Source organism: Pan paniscus, chromosome 12 (assembly GCF_029289425.2).
Source record: "Pan paniscus chromosome 12, NHGRI_mPanPan1-v2.0_pri, whole genome shotgun sequence".
NCBI lineage: Eukaryota > Metazoa > Chordata > Mammalia > Primates > Hominidae > Pan > Pan paniscus.
In genome coordinates, this window is record NC_073261.2 from 111,299,339 (window position 1) to 111,320,293 (window position 20,955).

Genomic DNA, 20,955 nt, shown 5'->3' on the forward strand with positions numbered 1-20,955 from the left:
TGGCCAACATGACAAAACCCCATCTCTACTAAATCTACAAACATTAGCCTGGTGTGGTGGCACGCATCTGTAGTCCCAGCTGCTCGGGAGGCTGAGGCAGGAGAATCGCTTAAACCTGGGAGACGGAGATTGCAGTGGGCGAGATGGCACCACTGCACTCCAGCCTGGGCAACAGAGCGAGACTCCATCTCAAAAGAAAAAGAAAAAACAATAATTGGAGGTCAGTTCTTGATTTCTTTAAGCAACTGTCAACTGGATAATCATCTTGGTAATGCAAACTTTCCAGTATATATATCAATCAGCTATTTAGTAGTTGAATATGTGCAACAAAATTTATTTTTATTTTTCCATATGCTTGAACATGCGTATGCATGGTAGATTACACACAAAACACGTGTACATTATTTTTCTCTTAATAGGAGATAGGATGGTTCACAGTATCCGTTAATCATGGTGGCTTACTCTTGCCCAGGAAAAATGCAGGTCTGAATAGAAATATAGTAAACAGTTTAGCTAATTCATTTCCTTCGTGCTCTGCCCAGGTACTAAAATGCTGTCCCTTCTCCCTATACTTAGGACATAATGTAACAGAGACACAAGACCTTAGTTTCTCCATACCATACTTCAGGGCTCACTCAGTCCATCTTTTCTCTGGAACCTTCTCTAACCATTGCAAGCTTAATGGAACCTTGAATTCCACATATTTGAGCCTTAATTATTTATAATTATTATCGTTATTAATTACTGTTTAAAGTTTTGTTTTTCCACCACCATGAAAACTGAAGCCCTAGAGGATGTATTTACCATCTTTTGACTCTAAGTATCCTGTGCACATACTCAGAGTTTAAATCTTTATTGATTGAATAAATAAGAATGCTAATTCCTAAATCAAAGAAATATTGTGGCTGTTGAAATTTGGCTTAAATTCTAAATTGATGCACCTGAGGCCATAGAGTCCAGGAGTCGGGAACCTTAATCACGTGCTTTAGCACGCAGGGTTAGACCATCATGTCAATAAGTGTTACAAACTAGGACTTCCCAGATAATCCCCATTGCAAAAGAGTTTCCTAGAGGTCTAACTGCAACTCATTCTACCGTCTAATCTTAAAGCAAGTTTATAATTTATATGGTTATTACTACATCTAAAGAACAATCAATTCCTTTTAAAAAATGAATCAGATTTTAAGAATATTTTGGGCCTCATCACGAATATCTTTGTAATTATTATCAGATACAGTCTTATTTCCCTCTGTGAGATGAAGAGGTCAATACTATTGTTTGCTCTTCAGAGTTAGAGAAATTGAGATTCAAAAAAGATAGACCTATCAAAGATTCTCTATTCTTGTCAAATCACTGAAGTGGATTGTAGTTTAAAAGTCATGAATATCAGAATCATACTCTCTCTGAAGCACTGTGACCTTAACATGTTCAGTCTCAACATTTTGCCTTGAATTACTTGAGGAAACCACTTGCAGTGTTTTTTTAAAGAGCAGGCTAGGGACACGAAGGCATAGGCCACAAGCTCTATTGCAGGTACGGGGCATAGAAGTTAGAGATGTGCTTGTTTTCAGCAAACATGAAGGTTCATGTGGCATCCCTGGGGTAAACCCTAAATTAGGTCACATTAGTTTTGCCATGTGGAACTTTAGGTTCTGACTCTGGTCCTGAAGCAAATGGATGTGACTACAGTTATGTACTTTCCTCATACCTTCACTTTTTAAATTCTCAACCTCGGTCAGTTTCACCTTCTCGCCAAGATGATGAGGCTGATTTCTCTGGTTAGAGCCTCACTTTATGTTATGTCAGATTCCTAATATTCTAAAGATAAGAGGAAACAGTGTAGAAGTTGGGAAAAGGGGAAAATGTCCATATTACCTGACATGTTAAAACACAGGAACATACACTTCGATATTTGAACGCGAGCTCTTCATAAATAAGTATCATTGCTATTTCTTCTTTTAAGCTTTTGTCGATGTTCTAATTACTCAAGAAACAACTTGTAACTTTTAGATGAGTTCAAGGATTTCTGAATATTTTTGAGATTTTAGTTCCTTGATAGCTTAACTTTTTCCAAAAGCAGAACTTAAGGCAACTTGGCTTGTAATTAAGATTTTTTTCTCAAGCACTTTTCTAAACTGACTTGACTTTATTGTTATGAGTGCAAACTATTTTCTCTCATTTGCCAAATCCATGTGTAACTGCATTTCACCAATATTTCTTCTGTGGTGGTGCAAACTTTTTCAGGCCCTCTAGGAAATCTCTCCCAAGAGTCTCTGAATGACTCTAATACAAGTCATCTCATATCCCCCTCACTCTTTTTGTTTTCTTGCCTCTCTGCTTTCCCCTTATGTAAGAGCATTTTCCCTGTTCTTGGTAGGTAATGATGCAGATTTGTTGAATATTTGGTAGTACAAATAAGAAAGCCACACTGGCTTAATGATGCTACTTATCTAGAGTCTTCTCCAAGAAGTAAATCAGTGAGTGTCCCCCTCCTCCTTTAGAAAGTAAAGATGTCTGTCTGGCATCACTGATTGAAATCTATTTTGAAGGACAGGTGCATTTGATGGGGGAAAATGACTTATAATTGTAAATAACCTCTTGTTACTTGGTGAGTGAATGCAGAAGTATTGTGTTTAGAATGGAAACACCAACAACTTCTGGAATGTTACAAAACTATGCCCATAGTTTAAATTGTCTCTTAAATTATTGTTTTTCAAAAATTGTCTTACCTTTCACTGGAGTAGTAGAAAGATCAGGGCACTAGTGGGCAGATACTTGTGTGTGTGACCATCCTCCCTCTACCACTAGTTTTAGAATTTGGGGGAAGATTCTTCATCTGTGTGCTTGGCTGCTTGGTGTATAAAATGGAAGCTTCAACTAGAGGAGATAGAGGATGTTGTGCTCCCCTCATCATTTCTCTCACACACATTAAACTCCACTCTTCATCTCCATATCCCAAACACCTAGAAGATCCCCAAGTGTTGACTGTATGAGCTCTCGTTTTTTTCATTTTCTCTCTATCCCCTTCTTCATTCTCAGAGATAACTTTGGGTGATATTAAGGATAGAGACAAGTTCTTACAGAGTAAGGATAAGAATAGATAATGATATTGCAATGTTCAGTTACCAAAAAATGTGTGACTGCTACTTTCACTGTGGCTGCCAACCCTCTTAGGCAGACTTTGCATACATCAGAGAGAGACTTAATATTTAATTATCCTCGAGGTGCCCAAAGTAGTGGCCCCACAAATCAATGTGTTGCTGGGAAACCAGCCAGCTCCTGCAAAATTAAACACAGAGTCTCTGGTTCTTGCTACCTCACTGGTTCTCGGAGAGACAGTAATTTTTAGTTTTCTAATGATTAATTAACAGAATTAAAAATTCAGAGGCCCTCATTTTTCAACAGTTTGAGAGGCTTTTATTTCCATTCCAGAAATATGCCCCAGCTTGGGGTGGGAGGGAAAAAGAGAGGGACATGGGGCAGGGGAGAGGGGATGAATGTGTTGTGTTAATCCTCATAGTACGGTTTATCTGAGTTTTTCAGCTTTTGTAATTTTCTAGCTAACTGGTGCATGAAAAATATGGGGCAAAATATGGTTAATTCCTTTAAAAAAAAATCCCATACCATGTCACCTCAAACTTTTTTCCCATTTTTATGTAAAAAAGAACATGTGGCTTAGTTTTACCTTTTAAAATTTCAGTATGTCTGAATTTGTGGTTGTAGGTGATCACCAAAAGAATTAGTTTAAGACAATCTAACCTCATTACAAGTGCATGTATTTTGCCTACTTTGAAATGTTCAGGGACATATTAACCCTTCTTTTCAGAAACCAGTTTGACTATATTTCCAAAATATTAGTAAAATGTGCCCTTCCCTCTCAGAGCTCAGAGAACAGCCACAAAAGTCCAGTATGCCAAGCTACATTTAGATCCTTACAAGTAATTTACTGTTACCTTAAATGTCTTCAAAGCTAAGACTCACTGTCATGATTTACTTAACCAAATTTAGGATATTTGAAGTTAAAAATATATGTGCACACATCCATATCATATAATATATCCTAGCCATGAAATCACAGATTCCTAGAACTAGAAGAGACTTTCAAAAGCATCCCCAGTTCAGCAGTCATACTTTATAGAAAAGGATACAGAAGTCCAGAAAGGATAACTGCCTTCCTCATATTTTAGCTTAAATGTTTCCTTTTCTAAAGTGACTATACAGCCTAAATTAACCACCTCAGTCACTGTCTATTTTATTGCTGTCTTAATTCTCCACAAATCACTCACCAGTGTCTGCTGACTTTTTCCTGCCTATCCTTATGTTTGTCTATTTATTATATGAACTCTTTCTTCTTCCATTAGGATATAAATTCCATGAGAAGAGGGATCTCACAAACAATAAATATTTGTTGAATAAATGAATATCAAATCTTTAAAAATTTGTCCAAGGTCACCCTTAAAATGGCAGGGCAGGACTCCTGACTTTCAGTCTGATGTTCTTGCCATTAATGATGAAGGATTAGACCATGCCACTTCCCCCTGACATGCAAGCAAAATGATTTGCTTGGAATAATGGGAAGATTTCCTTATAGAGTGGCCTGGTGCTTTTATTTTATTTTTATGAGTTTGCCATAGTTTGCTGACAATGATTTCTGACCAGCCAGTTGCTTCTCATGTCACAGCATGTTTGTCCCAATATGAGCAAGAGATTTGAAATGTTTGGATATAGCTCCTTGTGTCTTTTTTCCTAAAATGATTAAAGTTGACAGAACATCCGTTTTAATTGGTCCTGCAAATATTTGGAGATGTTGAGAGTTTCTGTTTATGAACAATGGGTTCTTTGCTTTAAATATTTGCCCTCTCGCCGTTGGCATCACTGGGGGCCAAAGAAGGAACCCTGGAATGTGTACTATGTGCACGCTAATCTTTAAAACTGTCTTGCAAAGTGGTTACCATCCTCTCTGTTTTAAATGAGGTCACATGACCAATTTAAGGTGATACATGGAACTCAAACCAGTTCTGTCTGGTTCTAAAACCTATATTCTTGGCCTTGTACTACACTTCTTCCTATTTTCCAGGGAAATATATGGCACTGATATTTGAATAGCATTGGACTACATAAAGCATAGTCTTTTCCTCTTCCCACTATGACTTTACATGGATTAAATTTGATTAGAGATGAGAAATCAGGGGTTTGACAGAATAGAAAACATTGCTTCATCTTTTACATTTGTCACGTCTCGATACATAGTACTATATATGTTAACTGCTGCTTAATTAAAATATTGAAAAATGCCATGCCTATTAACTGTTGTTTGAACCGGGCAATATGTGTGGAATATTCACCAAATATTCTTCAAGCATATGTCATTTGACATGCACTGTGCTCCACTCTAGGGACAGAAAAATAGACAAGGCAATTGATAGTAAAATGTTTGGACTTTTTGGCCACCAGTCCCTAGCTCTGTGAGCTTGGAAAAGTTAGTAAATCTCTCATAACCTCAATTTCCTTGTCTAAAAAATGGAAATAATAACACAATACAATTGTTGTAAGAATTAAATAGGCTAATACCTATAAAGCTCTAATTCTGGTCCCAATAAATGGACCTAATTGGTGAAGGACCTCTACACCAGTGGAGAACATAGATCTATCAACAAAGAAGTAGATACCCTAAAGGTTTAGATACCGTATTAGTTTGTTCTCACGCTGCTATAAAGAGCTGCCCACAACTGGATAGTTTATAAAGGAAAGAGGTTTAATTGACTCACAATTCTGCAGGGCTGGGGAGGCCTCAGGAAACTTATAATCATGGCAGAAGGGGAAGCAAACAGGTCCTTCTTCACATGGCAGCAGGACAGAGAAGAATGAAAGCCAAGCGAAGGAGGAAGTCCCTATAAAACCATCAGATCTTGTGAGAACTTACTATCATGAGAATAGCATAGGGGAAACTCCCCCCATGCTTCAGTTACCTCCCACCAGTTCCCTTCCACTACACGTGGGGATTATGGGAACTACAATTCAAGATGAAATTTGGGTGGGAACACAGCCTAACATATCAGGCACTGTGATAAAAGTCTGCACAGTACATAGGGGTCAAAGGAGGGCGTGCAGCCACTGTGTCTGGAAGCAGTGAGGAAAGGCTCACTGCTCTTGAAGAGGTGATACTGAAACTGAGTTCAGCCCAGCTGGTGTATGGTATGAAGACAACAGCCACCAAAAGAAGAAAGTGGAAGGAAGCAGATCAGATCCTGGAGAGCCGCGAGTATCATGCTCAGGTTTGACTTCTGTGCTGCTCAGGCAACACGGAAGGGTGTGGCCAGAGAAGCAACATGAACAGATCTATGTTTAGGGAGAAGCCCTCTGGCCTCTGCATGAACAGTGGACTGGAGAGGTCTGGCTGGAGGGATGACAGTTGGAAGACAAAAGCAGTGGTCTTATTGCCTGTACTGGCCCTGAAGTTGGTACTAGCTGCGAACAAACAAGAGGGTAGAAAAGAAAGTGTAAAGTGTTAGTATCCATGGACTTGGTGTCTGCTTAGATATGGGGGCTTAGAAAAGAACTTATTTTGCCTCTGATTTTTGCCTAAGTTACAAGGAGGAAGTGGTGCTGCTGAACTTATTAGCACATGCAGGAGGAGAATCCAGTTTTGTGGCAAATGACACTAATTTCAGGGAAGTCATTAGTATGTTTTAATTCTGAAGAATGCTTTTTGGAAGGTGGAAGTGGAGATATAGGGACGCTCTGTTTATCCCCTTCACACAAGCATCCTTTCTTCATGGCCTTAATGTGTCCTAGTTAACAGTGACCACTTCCTAGGAAGTAAACTTGAGTTTAGCAGATGTCACTGGATGAGGTCTGCTCTAACACCATCTCTGGGTACCCTTTTCCCAGGTTCAGGTCAAGTCTCAGTTGGGCTTTGTGATGGGCTAAGCATGTCCAAGTGCCTTCTGCTTAGAGGTGTAATGATCTCAGCAGTGATGATCTTTAGTTAACATGTTGCACAACAATATCTTCTCTTCAATCCTCCTACGGATAAGCGAGAAAAACGTTGAAGGAAAAGGAAAAAAAATTGTCACGAAAAATGAAAGTATGTGAATGTTGGGCACTGGTAGAGGAAATAGAATAACTGGGGATAACTTTTCATTTGGAAATTTGAGATTTACAAAAAAGTTGCATAAATTATGCAAAGTATTCTGTATACTTTTTACTCAGATTTATTAAATATTAACATCTAAGATAACAAAGCTACATTGTTTCGATACTATCATCCAATTTACACATAATTCAAATACTGTTCGTTGTCCCACTAGTGTCCACATCTAATATAGGTTGCACATTGCATTTCTTTATTTTTTATCCTTTTATTTTTTTAATTTTTGTGGGTACATAGTAGGTGTATATATTTTTGGGTTACATGAGATATCTTGATACAGGCATGCAGTGCATAAAAATCACATCAAGATAAATGGGGCATGTACCACCTCAAGCATTTATCCTTTGTGTTACAAACAATCTAAGTTATACTTTTAGTAATTTTTATATGTACAATTAAATTATTTTTTACTATAGTCATCCTGTTGTGTTAGCAGATACTAAGTCTTATTTATTCTAACTCTTTTTTTCTACCTATTAATCATCCACTTCCCCTGTAACCCCCTCACTACCCTTCCCAGCTTCTGATTACCATCCTTCTATTCTCTATCTGCATGAGTTCAATACTTTTAATATTTAGCTCCCACAAATAAGTGAAAACATGTGAAGTTTGTCTTTCCGTGCCTGGCTTATTTCACTTAACATTATGACCTCCAGTTCCATCTGTGTTGTTGCAGATCTCAGGATCTCATTCTTTTTATGGCTGAATAGTACTCCATTGTGTATATGTACCACATTTTCTTTATCCATTCATCTGTTAATGGACACTTAGGTAGCTTCCAAATTTTGGCTGTTGTGAACAGTGTTGCAATAGACATGGGAGTGCAGCTATCTCTTTGATACACTGATTTCTTTTCTTTGGGGTATATACCCAACAAAGAGATTGCTGGATCATATGGTAGCTCTATTTTTAGTTTTGTGAGGAACTTCCAAACTCTTCTCCATAGTTTTTGTACTAATTTACATTCCAACCAATAGTGCATGAGGATTCCTTTTTCTCCATATTCTTGTCCGCATTGTTTATTGCCTGTCTTTTGGATATAAGCCAGTTTAACTGGGGTGAGATGATATCTCATTGTAGTTTTGATTTGCATTTCTCTGATAATCAGTGATGTTGAGCACCTTTTCATGTACCCGTTTGCCATTTATATGTCTTCTTTTGAGAAATGTCTATTCAGATTTTCGCCCATTTTTTAACCAGATAATTATTTTTTTTCTATAGTTGTTTGAACTCCTTATATATTCTGGTTTTTAATCCCTTGTCAGATGGGTAGTTTGCAAATATTTTTTCCCATTCTGTGGGTTGTCTCTTCACTTTGTTGATTGTTTCCTTTGTTGTGCAGAAGCTTTTAACTTGATGTGATTCCATTTGTCCCTTTTTTGCTTTGGTTGCCTGTGCTTGTGGGGTATTACTCAAGAAATCTTTGTCCAGTCCAGTGTTCTGGAGAGTTTCCTCCATGTTTCCTTTTACTAATTTCATAGTTTGAGGTCTTAGAGTTAAGTCTTTAATCCATTTTGATTTGATTTTTATATATGGTGAGAGATAGAGGTCTAGTTTTATTCTTTTGCATATGGATATCCAGTTTTCCTAGCAGCATTTATTGAAGAGGCTGTCCTTTCTCCAATGTATGTTCTTGGCACCTTTGTCAAAAATGGGTTTACTGTAGATGCTTGGATTTATCTTTGGGTTCTCTATTCTGTTCCACTGATGTTTGTGTATCTTTTGATACTACTACCCTGCTATTTTGGTTACTATAGCTCCATAGTATAATATGAAGTCAGGTAATATGATTCCTCCAGTTTTGTTGTTTTTGGTCATCAGAGCTTTGGCTATTCTAGGTCTTTGTAACTTCATATAAAGTTTAGGATTGTTTTTTGTATTTCTTTAAAGAATGTCATTGATATTTTGAGAGGAATTGCATTAAATCTGTACATTGCTTTGGGTAGTAGGAACATTTTAACAGTATTTATTTATCAATGATATTGGCCTGTAGTTTTATTTTTTTAATGTGTCTTTGTCTGGGTTTAGTATCAGGGTAATACTGGGCTTTTAGAATTAGTTTGGAAGCATTTCCTCCTACTCTATTGTTTGGAATAGTTGGAATAGGATTGGTATTATTCTTCTTTAAATATTTGGTAGAATTCTGCAGTGAAGCTATCCAGTCCCAGATTTTTCTTTACTGGGAGACTTATGGTTTCTGTCTCATTACCTGTTATTGGTCTGTTCAGGTTTTAGATTTCTTCATGGTTCACTCTAGATAGGTTGCATGTGTCTAGGAATTTATCCATTTCCTCTAGATTTTCCAACTTACTGGCATATAGTTGCTTATAGTAGCCACTAATGGTCCTTTGAGTTTCTGCAGTATTGGTTGAAATGTCTCCTTTTTCATCTTTGGTTTTATTTGGGTTTTCTCTCACTTTTTGTTTTTAAGTTAATCTGTCTAAAGATTTGTCAGTTTTATCTTTTAAAAAAAGCCCAATGATTTGTTTTAGTGATCTTTTATGTTGTTTTCTTCATTTCCAATTCGTTTATTTCTGCTCTGATCTTCATTATATCTTTTTTCCTACTAATTTTATATTTGATTTGCTCTTGCTTTTCTAGCTCTTTAAGATGCATTGTTAGGTTATTTGAAGTTTTTCTTTTCCTTTTTTGATGTAGCCACTTATAGCTATAAACTTCTTTCTTAGTCCTGCTTTTACAGTAACCTATAGGTTTCGGTATGTTATGTTTCCATTATCATTTGTTTCAAGAAATTTTTCAGTTTCCTTCTTCATTTCTTCATTGGGCCACTGCTTGATAATATTTCCTTTTTTTTAATGTTTTAAGACTTGTTTTGTGACCTATAATATAGTCTGTCCTTGAGAATGATCCATGTGCTGAGGAAAAGAAGTATATTCTCCAGCTGTTGGGGGAAATATTCTGTAAATATCTATTTGATCCATTTGATCCATAGTACCAATTAAATCCAATGTTTCTTCGTTGATTTTCTGTCTGGGCAATCTGTCCGATGCTGAAAGTTGGGTGTTGAAGTCTCCAGCTATTATGTATTGGGGCCTGATACGCTTTGGCTGTGTCCCCAACCAAATCTCATCTTGAATTGTAGTTCCCATAATTCCCACATGTTGTGGGAGGGACCCAGTGGAAGATAATTGAATCATGGGGGCACTTTCCCCATACTGTTCTCGTGGTAGTGAATAAATCTCATAAGATCTGGTGTTTTTATAAGGGATTTCCCCTTCCACTTGGTTTTTCCTTCTCTCTTGCCTGCTGCCATGTAAGACATGCCTTTTGCCTTCCACTATGATTGTGAGGCCTTCCCAGCCACATGGAACTGAGTCCATTAAACCTCTTTTTCGTTATAAATTATTCAGTCATGGGTATGTCTTTATCAGCAGAGTGAAAATGGACTAATACAAGGCCTATCTCTTTCTTTAGCTCTAATAATATTTGCTTTATATATCTGGGTGCTCAAGCATTGGGTGCATATATATTTACAACTGTTATATCCTCTGGCTGAATTGACCTTTTTATCATTATATAGTGACCTTCTTTGTTTCTTCTTATAGTTTTTGTCTTGAAATCAATTTTGTGTTAGTTACTATGTTAGTCCATTTTCACACGGCTGTAAAGAACTACCTGAGACTGAGTAATTTATAAAGAAAAGAGGTTTAATTAACTCACAGTTCTGCATGGCTTGGGAGGCCCCAGGAAACTTACAACCATGACAGCAAATGAAGAGCAAGCACCTTCTTCAAAAGGTGGCAGGAGAGAGAAGGGGGGAAGCACCAGACACTTATCAAACAACCAGATCTCATGAGAACTCTATCACAAGAACAGCAAGGGGGAAGTCCACCCCCATGATTCAGTCACCTCCCACCAAGCCACTCTTCCAACACATGGGGATTACAATTTGAGTTGCAATTTGGGTGGCGACACAGAGCCAAACCATATAATTCCATCCCAGCCCCTCCCAAATCTCTTATCCCTTTCACTTTTCAAAACCAATATGCCTTCCCAGTAGTCCCCCAAAGTCTTAACTCATTCCAGCCTTAACTGAAAAGCACAAGCTCAGAGTCTCATTGAGACTGAGACAAGACGAGTTGTTTTCACTTACGAGCCTGTAAAATCACAAATTAGTTAGTTCCAAGATACACTGGGAGTACAGACATTGGGTAAATGCCCTCATTCCAAGTGGGAGAAATTGACCAAAACAAAGGAGCTACAGGCCCCATGCAAGTTTGAAACCCAACAGGGCAGTCATTAAATTTTAAAGCTCCAAATTCATCTTCTTTGACTCCATGTCTCATATCCAGGGCTCGGTCATGCAAGATGTAGGCTCCCAAGCCATGGGCAGCTCTGCTTCTGTGGCTCTGCAGGGTACAGCCTCCATGACTGCTTTCTCAGGCTGGCGTTGATTGCCTGTGGCTTTTTCAGGTGCACAGTGCAAGCTGTAGGTGAATCTACCATTCTGGGGTCTGGAGGATGGTGACCCTCTTCTCAAAGCTCCACTAGAGGCAGTGCCCCAGTGGGGACTCTGTGTGGGGGCTCCAACCCCACATTTCCCCTCTGCATTGCCCTAGTAGAGGTTCTCCATGAGGGCTGCAACCCTGTAGCAGACGTTTTCCTGGACCTCCAGGGATTTCCATACATCCTCTGAAATCTAGGTAAAGGCTCCCAAAACTCGACTTGTGTCTTCTGTACACCTGCAGGCCCAGCATCATGTAGAAGCCACCAAGGCTTGGGGCTTGGCTTGCACTCTCTGAAGCAATGGCCTGAGCTCTCCGTTTGCCCCTTTTAGCCACAGCTGGAGCCTGAGTGGCTGGAATGCAGGGCACCATGTCCAAGGCTGCATACAGCAGTGGCGCCCTGGGCCTGGCCCATGGAACCATTTTTCCCTCCTAGGGCCTCTGGGCCTGTGATTGGAGGGGCTCCCATGAAGATCTCTGACATGCCCTGGAGACATTTTCCCCATTGTCTTGGCTATTAATATTTGACTTCTCTTTACTTATGCAAGTTTCTGCAGCTGGCTTGAATTTCTCCTCAGATAGTGTTTTTTTTTTTTTTCTACCACATGGTCAGGCTGCAAATTTTCCAAACTTTTGTGCTCTGTTTCCCTTTTAAACATAAGTTCCAATATCAGACCATCTCTGTCTTTGTGCATATGAGTGTACACTTTCAGAACAAACCAGGTCACATCTTGGACACTTACTGCTTATAAATTTCTGCCAGATTCCCTAAATTATCTTTTTCAAGTTCAGAGTTCCACAGATCTCTAAAGCATAGCAAGAGTGACCTTTATTCCAGTTCCCAATAACTTCCTCATCTCCATCTGAGACCACCTCAGCCCAGATTTCATTGTCCATATCACTATCAGCATTTTGGTCAAAACCATTAAAGTCTCTAGGAAGTTTCATACTTCCCACATCTTCCTGTTTTCTTCTGAACCCAAACTGTTCCAACCTCTACCCATTACCCAGTTCCAATGGTGCTTCCACATTTTCAGGTATCTTTATATCAGTGCCCCACTATCTCGGTACTGATTTTCTATATTAGTCCTTTTTCACACTGCTATAAAGACCTACCTGAGACTGGGTAATTTATAAAGAAAGAAGTTTAATTGATTCACAGTTCCACATGGCGGAAACTTATAATCATGACAGAAGGTAAAGGAGAAGCAACATCTTCAGAAGGCAGCAGGAGAGAGAGGGGGTGGAAGGTGCCAGACACTTATCAAACAACCAGATCTCGTGAGAACTCTATGACAAGAACAGCAAATGACTCAGTCACCTCCCACCAGGCCGTTCCCCTAAAATGTGGGGATTATAATTCGAGATGCGATCTGAGTGGGGACACAGAGCCAATCCAGCTCCTGCACTTTCCTGGTTTCCATTGGCATGGAATATCTCTTTTTTCCCCCCTTTATTTTGAGCGTATGTTGTCTTTATAGATGAAGCGTGTTTCTGGCAACAGATCATTGGGTCTGGTTTTTTTTTTTTTAATTTATTCAACCACTCTATGTCTTTTGATTGGCGAATTTAGTCCATTTCATTCAAGGTTATTATTGATAAGTAAGGACTTACTCCTGCTGTTTTTGTTGTTGTTGTTGTTTCTTTTGTTTTGTTGTCTTCTCTTCCTTCTTTTCTTCTTTCCTGTCTTCCTTTTAGTGAAGGTGATTTTCTCTTGTGGTATGAGTTAATTTCTTGCATTTTATTTTTGTGTATCTGTTGTATGTTTTTTGATTTGAGGTTATCCATGCATCTTACAAATTCTGTGTTATAACGCATTGTTTTAAGCTTATGATGTTAACATTGTTTGCATAAACAAAGAAACAAGCAAAATGAAAATTAACAGAAACTCTACAGCTTAACTTCATTCCCTGGCTTTTTAACTTATTGTTTTATTCTATTTATATCTTATTCTGTAGTTTCATATTGCTACTTCTTTTTTAAATTTTTTTATTTTTTATTATTATAGTTTAAGTTCTAGGATACATGTGCACAATGTGCAGGTTTGTTACATATGTATACCTGTGCCATGTTGGTGTGCTGCACCTGTTAATTCATCATTTACATTAGGTATATCTCCTAATGCTATCCCTCCCCCTTCCCCCAACCGCATGACAGGCCCCGGTGTATGATGTTCCCCACCCTGTGTCCAAGTGTTCTCATTGTTCAATTCCCACCTATGAGTGAGAACACGCGGTGTTTGGTTTTGTGTCCATGCGGTAGTTTGCTCAGAATGATAGTTTCTAGCTTTGTCCATGTCCCTACAAAGGACATGAACTCATCCTTTTTTATGGCTGTATAGTATTCCATGGTGTATATGTGCCACATTTTCTTAATCCAGTCTATCATTGGTAGACATTTGGGTTGGTTCCTAGTCTTTGCTATTGTGAATAGTGCCGCAAAAACATATGTGTGCATGTGTCTTTATAGCAGCATGATTTATAATTCTTTATTGCTACTTCTAATGCCAGCCCAGTCTCACAGAGTTTATTCTAGCCTTCTCCCTTTTCTTATTTGTAAACTCCTCTCTCTGTCAATAAGAAACTTAGGTTCATTATCCATAATATATTTATATATTTGCTCAATCCTGCAGTACATATGAATTTTGAAATTACTGGGTAGAGTATAATATTTTTGAGAGCTCTTTTTATGTTTAGACTTCAAGTAAGAGTGCTAATACTTCTTTTCTTTTTCTTTTTCTATTTTTCTTTTTTGAAAGGGTCTCACCCTGTTGCCCAGGTTGGAGTGCAGTTGACCAATTGTGGCTTGCTGCAGCCCCATCCTCCTGGCTCAAGGATCCTCTTCCCTCAGCCTTCCAAGTCACTGAGACCATAGGCATGCACCACTATGCCCGGCTAACTGTATATTTTTCGTAGAGATGGGGTCTCACTATGTTGCCCAGGCTGGACTCAAACTCCTGGGTTCAAGCAGTCCTGCTGCCCCAACCTCCCAAAGTGCTGGTGCATTATAGACATGAGCCGCTCTGCACCTGGCTTATCTGGTTTATGTTTTTCAAAGTCACTTAATTCCCTCCTCCTCCCCGCTCACACACACACACACACACACGCACACACACACACACAGACACACAGACACACACACACACACACAGACATGCCACCTTTAGTATGATTATCTTATTCACTTATTAGTAGTTAGGTTCATTTTTTTCTTTTTATATGTTTTGCCCTATTACTGATTTCAGGTATTCTTTTTTGAATATGTGAAATATTAACATGGAATATGAGATCATTCTCTGGGATTTAGTGCTTTTTTTCCATTTTCCTTGTGGTATTTTGAAGTATGGACATGCTTGGTCTATAATTGTGCTGAATGTGTGGGTTTCGTGTAGTTTTATTTGTTCTTGTCATTCTATTTTATATTTGGAGAAAATATAGGTAGACATAATTCATTGGTTGCCAGTTTCTTCTGTTACCCTAAAGTCTCCCTGCATAATTTCTAACTGGAATAAAACTTAACATCAAAATTAAAACTCTAGAAGTACAACAGAAATCTCTTTTCCCTTAAGCTGTGAAGATACTACATGCTCCATGTTTTGAGGGCCTTCCATGGACTTAACATTAGGCTTCATATGTGTATCGTTTCATCTAAACGTTGTAATAGCCCTGTAACGTAGGTGATCTCATCACTCCATTCGTCACATAAGGAAATAGACTCAAAGTGGTTAAGAAATTTGTGTAATATCTCAATGCTAAAGTATGGCAGAATGATACATAACTATGAACTATCCATACTAGTAACTACCATAGATGCTCAGTGTTAACTCAGTGTTAGATACATGTAAAGGTGTATGTGTATGTCTGTATGGTATATTATGTCATATGTTATGCTATACTATATTATTCTCAATCTGATATTGCTAGTTAGGTATTATTACCTTATTTTTACATATGAAAGCACTGAGGCTAAGAGAGGTATTTTTATGTAATCACACAGCTATTAAGTGACAGGGCCAATATTCAAATCTGAGTCTGAATGATACACTACAGCGAGAAAATTTTCAGCTGTATGAATTATTCTATTAAAACTTCATCAAATTTAACTCAAAGCAAAGTATGGCCTTAGTTTCAATAGCAGCTGTTTAAAATAGACACACATGGCCGGGTGCAGTGGCTCAGGCCTGTAATCCCAGCACTTTGGGAGGCTGAGGCAAGCAGATTACCTGAGGTCGGGAGTTTGAGAGCAGCCTGACTAACATGGAGAAAAATTTTAGTCTCTACTAAAAATGCAAAATTAGCCCAGCGTGGTAACAGGTGCCTGTAATCCCAGCTACTCGGGAGGCTGAGGCAGGAGAATCACTTGAACCCAGGAGGTGGAAGTTGGAGTGAGCCAAGATCGTGCCATTGCACTCCAGCCTGGGCAACAAGAGCGAAATTCCATCTCTAAATAAATAAATAAATAAATAAATAAACACACATGTATTTATAGGGGGTCACATGGCACTATATGATTGATTATTTGTCTTAGAGAAAAAATTTATAAGGCAAAATCTTTCCTCTTCTTATTTTAACACAAAATATTTCCCCTTACATGTTTTTAAGTGTTTCATAAAATATATTTAGCCATGTAAAAATATGTATTACATATATTACATATCAAAGTGACAGCAGCACTTATGGGGAGTGATTATGGCATGTTTTATTGTAATTTCTATGTTTACAGGTATAATAAAATAAGTAGGGTGCTGTAAAGCATGGTTCTGAATTGCAGTTGTTGGCTTCTGTGAGTTTAGATATGTTTCAGTACCCACGGATGTGTAGGCTGCTTGGGAGCCTACATTCCTGTTCTTTCATTGGGTTTCTCCCCATCCCAAGGGGTGTTTGCAGTGCCCTAGGAGAGACTTTCTGTGGCAATTGAAAACCATTTATTCTTAAGCAGTTTATAAACAGGCACTCATTTTCCTACTCTTCCTTTGAAAAGAAGCAGAGCTAAAAGTTTTTGCTGATCACCAGACCTAGAAGCAAAAGTGGGAAAGAGTTCAATCTCTCATCTCTTTCTTCCTGGTCAGGACACGCTTTCTGTGCAGGAGATCTTCTCACCCTTGCATGAGCTAGGGAAAATTGTTTGAACCTTCAGACTGTCTCAGCAAAACATTTTGCCTTATATGAGCTGTGCAAGGTCAAGTATTTAGAAAATTGTCGCCATATCTGCATCTGTTTTTTAGTTCCATAGAAAAGGGAGAATAAGCAGAAAATAGCACCCTTACTTTTAATGTTTAAACTTTGATTATTTTCCATACTTTGATATTTTCTATTTAATAAAATCCATAAATATCCAGAAATGAACACAAATAGAATATATTATATTTATATTTTCTTATCTAATAGTAATAATTCAGACTATAATTAATAAAAATAACAGTCATAATATTGTTTATTAAATACTTGCTGTGTGCCAAGCACTGGTCTAAGAACTGCTTAGATTGGTGGGGAATGTTGGTAGTCAACAGCTTATGACTGGTTTTGGTCTTCTCAAAATTCCCTTCCACAGAGATATTAGTTCAATCCAGTAGACACAACAGGCATTATTGGCCACCTGAAACCTTATCAAAGAAGTGGCTTTAACAGGCAGAGGTCTGGTATTGCTAGAAGTTAACTCTGTCACCTTTTGATATTTCTGTATATCTGTTGAAGCTGAGGATTTTTGTTCATTCTGTTTTTTGAAGCCTTGCATACAACGACATCTCAATATGACTTTATTGTGTTCATGAAAGGTATTGCACAGTTATTTTGCAACTTCAAATCAAGTGTCATTATATGAGTCTCTTAGGAGCAGGCTAACAGCTTACCAGTTCTTATGGAAGATAAGAGTATGGTGATTACTATTCTGTGAGTTACCTGGAGTAATAAAATAGTAGTAAAAAACATTTTTTAAAAAGAATATGGTGGTTACTGTCTCTACTGCCAGGAATAATCCTCTTCATATTTGTAAATCTTGTCTATTTATAAAGTACTTTTAAATGTATTAATAACTACATCATATTTGTAAATTTCTAAAGATAAAATAAGCAACTGTCAATACCTATAGGAAGATGCATATTTCAAAAGTACCCTAATTTAAGATATTTGTGTTCACTTCCAGGAGCCATAGAGAAATTTGAGGTTAAGACTGTCTTCTACTGATAATAGGTGACTTAGTTCACTTTTTCAAGGACAGTGACTCTGTGTCTGATAAGAAGGCTGCAGCTACATGACAAATTGACATACACAACAAGGGCTAAAGTCACCTAATTCAATGAGGAGAGAAACAGTGCTTTCAGAGACAAAAGGGAAAAAAATATTCTTATGTTTGAGTCACATTTGAATTTTGTTCTTTAAAATCCTAGGATGTTTTGTTAGTTGTGTCAGTATGAAATAATCACTAACTATTACAGGTGCCTGTAAACTATTTGACGTTTTCACCTCCAGGATTTTGTTTGACACTCACTGTGGAAGGGGTGGGGATGTTAAAAGAGGTATATGTTACTTTCTTGTTCACTGGGCAAAAGGACAAAGTAAAAGAAAATGTAGTAAAAAAAAATAGCAGTTTATTTTATTTTCACTAATCTGTGGAAGGCATGCTTAAGAGTCATTTGAAATACCATATTTATTGCACAAGTAAATGAGATTTTAAAAAGAGATGAAAATCAACCTACAATTTTATTTTCCTAAAACAGACATATTTGTCTGTCTTCTTTTCCTGTCCTGTCTAGTCTATAGACATAATTCTCAGTAGAAGTAATCATAACAAATATCCAGCTTTTGGCCAGGCACAGTGGCTCATGCTTATAACTCTGGGAGACCAAGGCAGGAGGATTACTTGATCCCAGGAGTTCAAGACCAGCCTGAGCAACACAGGGAGACCCCATCTCTACAATAAAAAAATTAGCCAGGCATAGTGGCATGTGCCTGTGGTCTCAACTACTTAGGAGGCTGAGGTGGGAGGGTCACTTGAGCCCAGGAGGTTCAGGCTACAGTGAGCCCTGATTCATGCCACTGCACTCCAGCCTAGGTAACGGAGTAAGACCCTGTCTCAAAAAAAAAAAAAAAAAAAAAAAAAAAAAAAAAAAAAAAAAAAATCCAGCTTTCTGTTTTTAATGTTTGGTACATTATGTGGTTGATAATGTAATACCTATCATTTCCTGTGTGCCTACTATGCACCAATCTTTGCCAGCTACTTTATTCCCATTATCTTATTTAATATTCACAATCATCATATAAGTATTTGTTATCTCTGTCCTATGGAAGAGGAAAAATCAAGTCTCAAAAAGGTCAGTAAATGTCTCCATAATAAACATTTTTCTGTATTATTTTGACTTTATCATCGCTTTTTGAAAGCCATGTATTAATCAAATTTACCTATTATCATTTATAATTCCTGTAGTGAGATATGTTGAAGCATTTGATAACTACCTGTAATTTTCACATTAAAATATATTCTATAGTAATTTCCCATTGTAACTATCTGGAGACTTACATGAGATCTCTGTACTCCTCATACTTTTATGAAATATATTTAGATGCTTGGAACATATGTATTTTGTAGGTACTGTACTACTTTCTAGCAAAGAGAGAATTTTGATTCTTTTCTAGGTCCACGTCCATGCTAAGCCACGTGCCTTATTTTCAAGTATTTTGGAGAATTCAAATTTCTGTAATATTCATACTAATCACATGTTCTCACAACTTCAGTAAGCCTCTGAGACCCACTTGCTTCATCTTTTGTGATTTGTGATCTTAGGGCAATATTTCCTTCTCTAATTTTTTTCAGATAATTTGTTAGATTTATGACATAGTTGTTTCTTCAACTTAAGGTTAATTTTTCTAACTCTTTTTTTTTTTTTTTTTTTGAGATGGAGTCTTACTTTGTCGCCCAGGCTGGAGTGCAGTGGCACAATCTCAGCTCACTGCAAGCTCTGCCTCATGGGTTCACGCCATTCTCCTGCCTCAGCCTCCCGAGTAGCTGGGACTGCAGGCACCTGTCACCAATGCCCGGCTAATTTTTTGTGTTTTTAGTAGGGACGGGGTTTCACCATGTTAACCAGGATGGTCTCAATCTCCTGACTTCATGATCCACCCGCCTAGGCCTCCCAAAGTGCTGGGATTACAGGCGTGAGCCACCGCGCCCGGCCAATTTTTCTAACTCTTAATGAGCAATATTAGCTATAGTATGCACATACATTGGGCCAAAGATGTCTTTCGGAAAGTAAGTAGACAAAATTATCATTTGTATTGTGCTATTTTGCAAGAAATGTATGTTAATCATTTGTTTTGCTCCATATTCCCTGCTGACCACTAGGATTTAATTATAGCTAAAACTCAGAGGAACTGGTGTCAGTATTTTCAACCTTTGGAACATACACAGTGTTCCCAAGCGTGTAGTTGTCCTCATGTTCTGGCCTCAGCACACTTTATTTACCACTTCAACCACAGTTCACCTTCATGAGCCACAAACTACTACTCAGCATCCCTCTGTTGACTCCCCTCATCTCTACCCAGTCTTCTCTTTTTTCCCTTACCTCTACATGTCCAAATGCTACTCTTCCCTCAGATCCTTTCTCGTGTGCCACCTTGTCCCCTTCCCGATCTCAAGTTAACTTTCTCACTTCTTATAGCACTATAAACTGTATGTCTCTTAAGACCTTTATCAGATTGAATGTGTTACAATAAAAGCCTTCTAACTACCACCTGAGTCAGGTACTTGTGTATTAAAGTGGAGATCATAAAATATGATATATGCATACCTTAAACATTTGTGTGAAACTAAATATATAAATGAGCATTCATTTGCCAAATATTTACTGTAGAGCTAAGGCCTTTTCTTAAATATCCAAGTTAACTATGCTTGCAGAGCAACTGACACTTTCTTCCTGTGGTTTTATGTGACCATCTAAATGAAGAGAATAAAAATGTCTACTTTGTGTGTGTTCATTTTTATATGTCTCACAATATATGAAGTCAACTGATTTGCCCAGACTGCCAATGTCCATAATCTACTTCTCATGGAAAAAGACCCTCCTTTGAATCATATCTGCATTTGCATAGTCATATGCAAAACAGTTTGCAGTTTCAGCAAAACTAAAAGGGAACATGGAGAGCATTTGACTTTTTGATTCTAGAAGCTGAGTTGAACTGAGAGGGATGTTTGAGATGGCGTTAATTCAAATGGTTGTAGGCAGAGGAACACATTAAGTCCTTAATATCAAAGTAGGTCAACATAGGCAAATGGACAAGTTACAGGTTAGGAACATAGTAATGGGAGGAAGTACCATTACAAGGAGTAGACTGGGGCAAGATG

The 20,955-nt window shown here is 37.9% G+C and overlaps 1 protein-coding gene across 3 annotated transcripts in view; it reads left to right on the forward strand.

Annotated features, from left to right (window-relative positions):
• The window catches only part of NBAS (NBAS subunit of NRZ tethering complex), a 393,407-nt gene that overhangs the window by 341,765 nt on the left and 30,687 nt on the right, over nt 1–20,955 (forward strand). The gene's annotated exons all lie outside the window — the stretch shown is intronic.